At 38.2% G+C, this 12,507-nt stretch overlaps 1 long non-coding RNA gene across 1 annotated transcript in view; it reads right to left on the bottom strand.

Annotated features, from left to right (window-relative positions):
- Window positions 1-3,857: 3,857 nt before the first annotated feature.
- Window positions 3,858-12,507, bottom strand: part of LOC107718824 (uncharacterized) — a 158,436-nt gene continuing 149,786 nt past the window's right edge. Inside the window, exon 4 of the long non-coding RNA XR_001637460.1 lies at window positions 3,858-3,941. This is a non-coding gene — a long non-coding RNA (uncharacterized LOC107718824). The remainder of the gene's footprint in view (window positions 3,942-12,507) is intronic.

Below are 12,507 nucleotides of genomic sequence, written 5' to 3' on the forward strand. Positions count from 1 at the left end.
GTCTTAACAACCTGGAGCTGAACACGCTCAAAACTGTGGAGATGATAGTGGACTGCAGGAAGAACCCCCCTGCGCTTCCCTCACTCACCATGGACAGCACTGTAACAACAATGGAGTCATTTGGATTCCTGGGCACCACAATCTCTCAGGACCTGAAGTGGGACACTCACATTGAGTCCACAGAATGCGTGGAGCACCTTTCAACACAATCCCTAGATATTCAAAAGACAAGTACTGACCAAATGACACTTGCTTGCATTGATAGACATCTTTAAATAGAGCAGCTACACCTCCACCTCTCCTAACAGTTCTGCAGACACTTATAAAAGTAAAGTTAGGAGAGGCTGTTTCATTGAGGACTGTTGCACTGCAGCTGTTTTCTAGCCATGTTTCATTTAGAAACATAAAATCCAGGTTGTTTGTGGTTATTAAGTCATTGATCAGAAATGATTTATTTTTTAGTGAGCGAATGTTTAAAAATGCTAACTTGATGGTACTACTTTGTGTCTTTACAGCAATCTTAGTTTGATGCATAATAGGCCGCAGATTAGATGGGTCAGCCGTATGGCTTGAGAAGGCCTTAGACTATCACATGATAAAACAGAAATAGAGAAAGCTACAGGCACACTGATATGTTGTCCTGGCTTCCCTGGCTGTTTTCCAGAAAGTCGTACTTGGGTGCTGAGTCTTGGAGCTGCTCTGATATGTCACAGTCTGTCTGTGATGAGCTCTGTGGGCAGGGGTCAGCCGGGATGTTGTCCATGAGCAGTGCTTGTTGTGGCTGCGTGGTGTTATCAGTGTCCTTGTGGGATGTGTCAACCACATGATGACTCGGAAGCTGATATGAAGTCCTGTCGTCACTCATACTTTGTCCAGGTGTGTGTGTGCCATTCAGGTTGAGTGGATTGGCACACACTACTGAAGGATGACGGAGGGAGAAATAGATATTGTCCTTTAGCACTCTTGCACCAAGTTTGTTTGGGTGGAGGCCATCCAGTTTAAACAGTTGTCTATGGCCCCAGAAAAGACTGAAGTTGTCGATGAAGTTCACTCCTTTTATACTGCAGGTTCTTTGTAGCCACGTATTCAGCCCAAGAAGCCGTGAAAACATGTTAGTTCCCCTTGCTGGGAGTGGTCCACTGATGAACGACTGAACTTCAAAAAAATAAAATCCACATGTGATTTTACATTATGCAATTGTGACTGTTTCTCATGATTGTGTCTACAGCATTTCTTACAATTGTGAATGTTTTTACATCTCATAGTATGACTTTTTAAACTTATTATTTTAAACTACTTTAAACAATTTTTTAGACTATTTTAATCTGAATTTATTCATCACAAATTAGACTAAGACTATTTTAGACTTTTTTAATCTCACTTTATTCCTCACTTTTTTTCCCATATCTCATAGTGTTACTTTTTAAACTTACTATTTTAAACTGTTTTTAGACTTAATCTCACTACTATTTTAAAATTGTATTATTAAAATTTTTTCTCCCTGAAGTGGTAACAGCCTTCAATTAAATAGTAATTAAACTACACAGAATTAAAAGCAATCACCAGAGTGTAGATGTAATTGTTTAAATCATCTGAATTATCTGAATCGATTCAAGTTTTATAATATTGCCTGTCGTCACTGTACCATTCCCGACAAATGCCTTATTTCAAACAATGTATGAGCAGTTTATTCCATTTTTTTATTTTAAGAAGTGAAGTAGAGCAAAATTGAAGAAAAACATTGCTATATTTCAAAGGATAGTGTTGATAAATAGGTTCATAGTCTACTTCAACATGTTTTCTGCTGAGTTCAGCGTCCTACGTATGGCAAAAATAACCTCCGCGCTGAAACTCCACTTGGACCGATGCTGGTCTTTATCAATTGCTCCTCATTTCCTTCACACACATTCTTTTTAAGAAACTGAGTGTACGAATGGAAGGTGTACCTCAGTAGCCAAGCCTGCTCTGTCTCAACAGTTAATCCCTGTCTTTGTTTGGTAGATTTAGAGTTGAATCTGCAGTAAAGCTGCATCACACACAGTTTTCATCCAGGGGATATGAGCTCCCAAACTTCCCTGATGACTGTCTGGAGCCTAAAGCTCCCTGCTGAATACAGATGCTCTCACCTTTAACGTCACATACATCTGGATCCCGACACAGAGGTGGAGAGGTCTGTCTGCAAGGCCTGCATTATAATACTGTACACGGAGATAATTGAAATGCGACTGGGGTGGAATATTTGCCTTCATAACTTCAGCTGTAGGGTTATTATTATTATTCCTATACCTACTTTCATGATGTTGCTGTCATGATTAAACTACTTATAGAATCAATAGTACGCACAACATTCAGATCATAACTCAGATCGCCAATGAGAAAAAGCATAATGTACAATGTTCATGATTTGTTGGGGTTTATTTATCTGTTTTATTGGAATGCCCTGGTCAACTGTCGAGATCACTTTAAGCTAGGCAATAATAATTGTATTAATAGGCAAAATGCATTTATTGAGTCATGAGATGTGAGTAAATCTTTTACTAAAATCACTTACAGTGTAAATTATTGAACAGCAGTGAACTTATGAACGCAACGGACTGAAACAAAGAAACAACATGTACCACCACACAAATTCAAAACTGCTTTATTATTATTTGTTTATATGAGTAAATATATTTGACTTTGTTGCCTATAGTTTTGCAACAACTGCAAGACCCTGTTTTCCCTCAGAAATCATTTCTGTAGCACATGATCTCTTTTGTGGATGAGCCATGTTATGATAGCCTCCAATAATACAAACGAAAGTAGTTTCCATATAATCATGGAAAATCCAAAAATAAAAGCTTATGCAGCAGGGCAGTTTTTCAGTTGCCGACTACCGTCTCCGTTTTCTCCCGCTACGCTAAATGTTTATTCTGCTCTTGGAGCTCCCAGCTGGCATCAGGCAGAAATTATAGTTGTCTGGTGATGTGTCTGTACATGTCACTACTGCTTTTACCACTCTACCTCTGTCCAATGTCTCGGTTAATGTTGATTGAAATATGGGCACTGTCTGTCTGCAAAACCACTTTGTGTCAACATGTCAATAGCCGCACAAGGAGAAATAAGTAAAAAAAAACTACCACATTGTCAAATCACACGGTACACAAGAGCCGAGCGCAACGGATACGCCGGCCAGCAGAGAATTTGCGGGGTTTTGACAAGGATTTCATGCAGCACATCTTATGTTTCAGAATTAATCCCGTTGCAAAATGATGGGTTCTTTTCATCCCAAACTCTCATTGCCATGGTTACAATGTTTAAGCCTGCGAGATGAGCAGAATGAGGTGTAAGAGAGAAAAAAGGAAGACAGTGCCAAGCTTTGATTCTCGTACCGTTTCAACTGCGATCAAACGAATGAATCTAATCATAACAAAGGACAAATTCCATTTTGCTAGGGCTCATTGTGCTGTGAATGGAAAAAGGAGGGGGTTTGCTGAGTTATAACAAAGTGATGGGGTCTGATGCTTAATTAAACCACAATTTAACAAATTCTAGATTAATTTCTGCTGGCTAAGGAGGATCCAGGTCCTGAAAGTGAACAGCATGAAAAGAAAACTGACAAAAATCTGACCTTTTTTTCTAAATATGCAGCCAAAATCACAAAAGTGTCACGCAGGGCCTATATGTTGTCAAGGTTGGCACGTAAGCAAATAGCCAGTTGTGCATGGACTGCCTAGCTGTCTGAGAGACGAGAGTGAGACCCAGAGCAGGAAACAGTTCCTGACCCAGGCTTCACCCTGCACGCACATTGTCCCATGGCACTGACCGTCACTGCAGTTAAAGGTTCTGGCTGTCTCTGTGTGTTAACTCCCCCCCCCTCAGCCACATACAGGATGCAGATGTGCATGGTAGCCGTTGTGTCCCTCAGCTCTTCCAGAACACAACCAACACCACTAGAGCTTCTGTACTAAACAGAGAACAGAGAAACAGAGAAAGGGTGGTGTCAAAACATTTGAAGCATAAAGACTGGGGTCTCTTGTAGTTCATATATTATACTGGATACACTCTGTTGTCTGTGAGAGATGGACTGTGCTGTGATAATGGCTGACTAGACCGCTCATTTGATGCCAAACATGTTGGGAGCTTTCCAAATGCTTGTGTCCACTGCCCTGTGTGTTCCAAGTACCCCAGCTTTGTCATATGGACATTTATGAAGACGAAATGTGGACAAACACCTGTGATCCAGACAAACAGAGTTACAATATTACAGGCAGGACTTCCTGTAATGCGACACTTCCATTGCCAAGTACACTATACTGTTCAAATACTTGATACGTTGAAATTATAAAATTAAAGTGACAGGACAGACATTTATAATGTTTTTAAATATTTATATTTCAAATAAATGCTGTTCTTGTGAACTTTCTGTTGATCAAAGTATCATGTATCATGGTTTTCACAACAATAATAAGCAGCATGGCTTTTCAACATGAATAATAATACCACATCAGCATATTAAAATGTTTTCTGAGGGGTCATGTGACACTGATGACTGGAATAATGGCTGCTGTAAATGCAGCGTTCCAATCACAGGAATAAATTGTATCTTAAAATATATTAAAATGGCCATAAATACATTTTTAGTTGTAACAATATTTCATAATATTACTGTTTTTTATTGCATTTTGTTTTATCAAATGAATGCAGCCTTGTTAAGCACAAGAGTGTAGATTTACAATCAACAATTGTTGATTTATTCATGTCAGGCAGAAAGCAAAAAGAAAAGAGAACCACGGCTGGCATTACTGTAAGGAAAACATTTTTCTTAAATACAGAAGAATGTGAGTTTTTAACCTGTTAACCCGCACCTGGATGCCGGCGCACTGAACAATTTTGAAGAAACGTTTGAGAATTTTGAAAAAAAAAAAAAACGAGAATCTTGTTGAAGTGCTTTACATTTATTGCAAAATCAAGACATCATTCAATGTAACATAATAACTTTGCCTATATTTTGCAACAGCATTCACATCAGAAATGTGCACGTGATGCCTTTAAATGCTACCTAAGGAGGCAGTTCACCAGGAACAAAGAGTACATCTATTCACTGGTATTAAACCAGTCCAACACCACATAATAATAAACAACAGAATCCGCTCTAAACCAGAGGCTTCACACTCTACAAAAGTACACCATTGCAATACCGACACAGAAAAATTACATACCACTCTCAGAAGAACAAATTCAATGAAGTCAGCAGAGCTTCAGGACAATACACTAGCCTTGAAATTACAAACCACGACGAAGACACAATACACTCAGTGCCATGTCATCACACTCAGGCAGAAAGCAAAAGTACAGAGAACCACTGCTGGTATTACTGTAAGCATATTATGAAAAGTTTCTACTTTTTATTATAATACATACAGCAGTATGTAAGAGCTTTCAAAGTTATGAGGATTTTGAAAAAAAAGTTGAGGAATGTTTTAGACTGTATGAATCAGTATCAAAATAGTTTTTTTTTTAAAAATAGACTGATAATAATAATAATAATACTAATAATAATAATACTAATAATAAAACCTCTCTAGATTAAATTCAGTTCAAGTTTATTTGTCTAGACACTGGCAACATAATATATCATCACGCTCTAGGACTAAAAGGTCCCCTACTGTTCACAACATTCAAAGGTTCCTTGACTTTTCAAGTTATTTGTGATTAACTGGATAAGAATTACTGTTAAGTATATCAAATATTTTACTGATTTATTCCTTGTTAAAATATTTTTGAGCTTGGCACAACTAGAAAAAAAATTCATAAAATGTATAAAAATGCCCATGGAATTATAATACTAGATTTTTAGTTGTTTTAGCTTATTTTTAATGCTTGCCTTGTCTTGGCCGCCATGGAATATTACTGATGCCCCCTAGTGGGCCCTGGCCCCCTGGTTGAGAACCACAAATCTAGGGTGTCTGTTTTTAATACATCTATATATTTCAGTGAAAAATCATAACACAAAATAATATACCATCTACACCACTATATACCATCTTCACTAATATACCATCTACTCCACTTTCCTGCAACACTACAAATCTATAGCCTTGAAATGTGTGTTCTTTGAATTCAGTCATGAGGTCAGTCTGTAACTTTACTACTAAAGACAGTTAGACTGTGGATATTCTACTAAACTCAAAACTAGATGTGCATTGAACGGAATACTTCCAAATAAATCCACTGTTAGAGAACAGATTATAAAAAACAAAAACAGAAAAATTTACTAAAACATTAAAAAAAATGTTTTGCCCTGAACCCTGGTTAATTTGTGTGTCTGGTATGAATGAACCAATTAAGCTTTAGTAGGTCAAAGAACACCTAATCAAATATGCTATATTGACTTAAAAAATACTAGAAATCAACAACAACATTAACAACACCAAATAACCCCAGAAGCTTAACCTACTAGCTTTTCATCATGAGAAATGTCTTTTGTCCAAAAACATTTATGTTTAATTCAAAGTCAGATGCTATATACAAAACAGAAAGCAAAGCGGAGTGAGTCGAGAATGTGACATTTGGTGAACCAGAGCTGGTGGGCTGCCTTGAGCAGCGGCACACAGATTGTCGCTGCAAAGAGTTGAAGGCTGAATCACACGGCTGTGCCCTCTTTCTGCCTCCCTCTATTTCACGTTTCTTTCCTTTTCTTTCTCCTCCTTTCAGCTCTGGCCTTCACTAGCCCACAGAAAGGCTAAGTCCTCAAAGGCTTAGTTCAAACAGACTGAGCTGTGGAGGTCTTAACTGCGGAAGACTTCCTTCTGAGGGGCCGGATTCCAAAAGGCTGATTTCTGAGAGGGATTCTTTTCTGGAGAGAACAAGAAGTCGTCTTAAGGCTGGTAAGTTCCAGGTGTTCAGGCTAGAAAGAGGTGTTAGAAATCTGGACAGGAGACAGATGGAGTTTTTAACGGCGGCGAGGTCAGGAGAGGTCAACGTCATGGACACAACGAGGCTCTTCCACCGAGGGGATGATCCACACGACCGCACGTCCCAAGAGGCTGCTGACAGTAAAGGCTACTGCTGAATTTATGGTTATCCTCAATCATCTCGCTGCCAAGACTAACAGATTTAACCAGTTGACTTTGGCCAACTCAGCTTGAGATTCATGGCTTTTTATCCAGGGTACGGCTGAGAGCAGAAGATGCTATCCCCGCCACTTGGAGAAGTCCGCATCCGGAGAAATGAGCAAATCAATCAAAACCACTCATTTCCCTCCAGAAACTCTGCAAAAGTCACAATATTCCACAAACAGGATGATTGCATGCCTAATGGAAAATCTGACCATTAAGTATGAAATGAGATGAATAACAATGGCGCACAACATCTCTGCGTGTAGCTGAATCAGGACGCGTGGTGCAATCGTTACCCCACTGAGACCATCACACACCCCAACATCTCTCAGCACCAGTGATGTTTCATCAAAATGATGAAGAGGAACATTTGCTGACTCAACATCCTCACAGGCCTGGCTGCAATTTATTGGAAGCGATGATACATTGTCAAATACAAGTGCAGCCATACAGTAACATGAAAGTTTGTGCTTATGAATACTCAGGTTTGACTTTCAAATTGTGACAAGCGCACAGGAATTAATCAAATGCTATCTGTAGACTAAAGAAAGACTAAAGGCTAGACTAAGGCTAAAGGAAAATAAATAAATATGATTCATAACACTTTAACATCTCATTGACTTACAATAATGTTTTGGGGCAAAAGTTATAAGAAGTTTCTTATGCACATCATGGCTGTATTTTTTTTTTTTTACAAAATATGGTAAAAACTGTAATATTGTGAAATGTCATTTCAGTTTTATTCAACTGTTTTTTTTTTATTTAATATTTTTTTAATGTAATTTATCATTCTAGTAAACTGTTGAGATGAGTCTAATATGCATTCTATTTTGGGGCTCAATACACATCTTATTAATACCAGTGTAGAGAACAGTTAGCGCTGATTACAATTTTTGTGGAAACCATGATACACTTCTTTCAGGATTCTCTGATGAATAGAAAGCTCAGAAGTGCAGCATTAATTTGAAGCAGATTTTTGTGTAAAAATGTGGATAAAAATAGGGCACACTTTTACGTAAAATCCTGAAAATTGAAAGGAATCTTTTTAGTTACAGAATCTGATTTTCAACATTTGAGAACATTGAGCACATATTTAGCACTCTACAACAGAACACGTGTGTTCTGCCCACATTCTTTGTCATTTAGCCATCTAAATGTTCATCAACCTATGCTTTAATTAACAATGAAAGACATCAGGTAAGGGTCAAAGATTAAATCATATGAATATAAGACATATTCTTAAAGAAATAATTGAAATATTGAGTAAACTTCTCAGCGGACATCTTCCAGATGGTATTTTTGCATACATACATGTGCTGTAGAGTTTTTGCAATTAGAAGTGCTAATTACCTGATGACCTGTGTGTTTTGAGTACAGCATTACAAATGAATGCCATGAAAATGTCAGCTTTTGACTTTCAAAAAATAAGTTTTGCTGAGATTACAATAATTAATCAAACTTGGAAGAAGATTATTCCCAGGCATAGAGGTTCAAAGATATCTCACCCTCTCGTTCATTCAGTCTAACACGCTCTCACTTTCACTGCTTTTACACATCTTACGCATTGTCCTGGTGGAACTGAACTGGCATGGAGTGTGATCTTTTTTTTTTTCCTAGTTTTATTTAATGAAGGGTAACATTTAAAGAGAGCTTATAGCCTCAAATGTGTTCAAACAAAAATCATCATGCAGTACTTTTAAATAAATATAAATGGAGGACTGTAAATTTAAATGATTATATTTCTGTATCTCATAAAACATTTAAGAACGCTATTTATTTTCCCTTTTCTTAAAAAATAAAATAAAATTCCCGAAAATTCTGTTACCCTCAGGTCATCCTGAGATGTAGATAAGTTTGTTTCTTCCTCAGAACAGATTTAGAGAAAATTGATAAAAAAGAAAAGAAAATTGACAATTGCTTTAATTGATATACTGCAGTTGTGTGGATTACTTGTGGATTATTGTGATGTTTTTATCAGCTGTTTAAACTCTCATTCTGATGGCACCCATTTACTCCAGAGGATCCATTGGTGAACAAGTGATGTAATATAAAATTTCTCCAAAACTGTTTCGATGAAGAAACAAATGACAATCTACAACAGTGGATGGCTGGAGAGTGAGTCAATTTTTAGCAAATTTCCATTTTGGGGTGAACTATTTCTTTAAGACTGCACTAGAGAACGTTATTCTCTCTACTGTCATCTACGTTTGAAAATAAAGTTTTTTTCATAAATGAAAATATTAAAGCTAAACTGTCATTCTATACCAAGACCCTAAGAAGAAAGTCCTACAACTCATATAGTTAAATTCCATCATATAGCCAGACTTTTTTTAACTGTTTAGAGTCATGACATAAATGACGATGTAAACCTGAAATTTCCTGTCAAAACCAACCTGACCGCTCCGATATATTCATCATTACTGTAAGCTTATCATATGTATTTAATGTACTCGCTCAATAAACAAATTTCTCAAGTCTTCCCCCCCCAAAAAATCTCATATAGTGCACCTTTCAAACCATTCTCTTCAATGATACTCATGAAATTGTGAATACAAAAGCCAAACATGTTTGCTGTCCTTGTGCCGACAATATTGCTGGACCGAAGATGGCCTCTTTCTCTCTCCTCGCATCAGTCCCCCCCTCTGCGCCCTGCCCCCTTTCATGCAGAATAACATGCATATGTAAATGAACCATAAGCCCCTGCCCTCACCGTTCCACCATTCTTTCAGATGCACCTCAATAGCCTGCACATCCTAAACCGAAGGTATTCATGACGGACGGCCAATGCGAAAGTGGCCAGAACCTAATTTAATTTATTACGTATTCCTTTCCACATCTCTTTTCCCACTCGCTCATTCCGCGCAGCTAGCCAGTGGTCTGGGTGCAGTCTTAATACGCTCGGTCCATTGTGGCCCAGCTTTGTTGTCCTCCCCAGTCGCTATCATCCGTTCTCAGAGCAGACAATGGGCAGCGTTGATGCTGGACACGGCGGTCATGTTCTATTTGCCGATGTGCATTATCTCCCAATCCCGTCCTTTTGCTGCCCATGCTCTGCGAGTGTCCCTCGCTCTGAATAAAGTCTAAAGCCATTATTGTAGGGAGAAGGGGGGAATAAAAAAAAACGTGGTGGGTGAAAGTGGGCATGGACTGTTATATAGGCTACATTTGGGCTTGGCCACATGCATACTAATAACATCATTACAGAGCAGCTCTTCTGGAGAGCATGTTTACTTTGTTATGGTTTCCATCACCTTCCTCTCCTCCACCGCCAAATCACTAATGCCCACCTCTTTCTCTCCCCCTCCATTTCACCTTTTTTTCCCCGAATGTAAATAGCATGCAGGGCTAATTTTCTTATATTTTGCCAAAAAAATTAAGTTACGTAGTTCCAGTAATTCTCTCTCCAGCGGGTGCACACTGTGTGGGTGGTGCTCCGCACAGCAAGCACTTCTTTTCCATGGCATTGAACTTGACCCTGAATGACCTTTTTATAATGAGTGAATTGAAAACATCTCCCTTTGGAATGCAGCTTGTAGACACTGGCTAGGGCTGTTTTTTTCTTCCTTGACACCCCCTTCCACACATCTCTGCTTTTGATGAATTAAAGGGGCAGTATCCTCATGCTTCTCACCTGCGCTGTAACGCGTGGCTCTCAAAGGATGGGAGGTCAATAACGCTGCCTTTATAAAGCAGAGTCCACTGAAGAGAGACACAGAGAGGAGAAAAAAGCTGCCGCTTTCTCCTTCAGGCACTGAGACAGCAAAATAAACCAATACCTGTGCTTTTATTTACAGCATTAATACAAGCTTACAAGAGTGAGGGGTTTGTACAGGCTGAGCCGTGGCTCAATTCCCCACCATAACACTAAACACTTGAAAGCGGTCGGTACTACGGTACAACATTGCAAACATCTACAGATCCACAGAAGTGTGATCACTGAGAACCCGAGTTCAAGTGACTAAGGAGCTCTACGCACTTCTCAGCGGCACCTTGGGACAAATCAATGTTTGACGCAAAGCTCAGCTTAGCAAAGCCTCTGTTAGCTGGCTGGTAATGATAATATCATATTGTACCTGCAGCACTGCTATCTACATTAGAGGTTAATGATATCACTGAACTGAATTAGCTTTGTATGTAAATTAGGACTGGGCCGTATGAAGATATATAGAGTGCAATGGTAGAAATGTGTCATTTGGTAGAGATTTCATTTAACTCAAAGCAGAATTTAGTCGTTTACAATGTAGATTTTGAATTATATTTTTTTTTTTTATTTGTTATTATTATTATTATTATTATTATTTTGATTTAGATTTGTTGTTATCCAATAGTTGATTGTCTGAATGAATGACGTTCAAAGAGTGTGGATATAAACTGAATCATTTACTTAGTTTATTTGTCCAAAAATATTGATTTATTCAGGAGTGATACAAGTGACTACCTTTATTAATGAATCATTGATTCATTCACTCAACCAAATCAATTTGTTAAAAACACTGATTCACTCAAGAACAAAACAAGTGAGTCGATGTGTCGGAATACGCCTACTTTCCTATTATAGCATGTGAAAAACAGTTCACCAAATGACTATGTCCGAATTCACAGTATAACAACAATGAAGCAAGGACCAAATCCAGTGACTCTGTAGGTCAACAATGACAACTTGAAGAGTGTGTCTGGATTATAATTAGAAGTAAGTTCTTCAGCAAACATAGTACTCAGTATACGATTTCAGATGCAGTGACTATCTTTGAGTGAATCATTGATTCATTCACTCAACCAAATTGAATCATTCAACACTAATCAACTGAGGAACGAATCACAACTCCAGTGACATACTGTAGTTGTTGTTGACATAGCAAAAATAGTCTAATTAACTTACAGTACTGAGTCTAAAACAGTTTCCCAGTACTAACTTTTTGTACAAACTGTTGTAAAAAGCAATATGATGCTGTTGTTCTGAATATCAACATGCCTGAGATTACCTGAACAACAACACTTTTGCTTATAGGATTATTGCTTAATTACACTTCAAGATTTTGGTCATACCACCCTCTTTAATGTGAATACAGCCTCTCACACAAAAGTACAGTATGAGGCAGAAGTTAGGTTTATTTGTGACCTTCTTCAATATGGATTTTTTTTTTTTCAGATAGAAGCGGTCCAGTATTTTGTGTATGTGTGTGTGTGTGTGTGTGTTGCTCTGAAATGTGCTAGAGAGGTGCATTTGATCTTAATGGTGATATATTCTCCGTCAGCGCTGTCACGATCCATCACTTAGCGCAGACCTGCCGCAGCTGCCCAGTTGAGGTGTGGCTTATTACACCACCCCAAAGCTCATGAATAATAAACAGGGTTGAAGAGCCATCTAAGCTAAGACCCTGAGAAGCAATAAATACGTGGCAACGTC

This window comes from Sinocyclocheilus rhinocerous, unplaced genomic scaffold (genome assembly GCF_001515625.1).
Source record: "Sinocyclocheilus rhinocerous isolate Xijiao unplaced genomic scaffold, SAMN03320098_v1.1 scaffold3288, whole genome shotgun sequence".
Lineage (NCBI taxonomy): Eukaryota > Metazoa > Chordata > Actinopteri > Cypriniformes > Cyprinidae > Sinocyclocheilus > Sinocyclocheilus rhinocerous.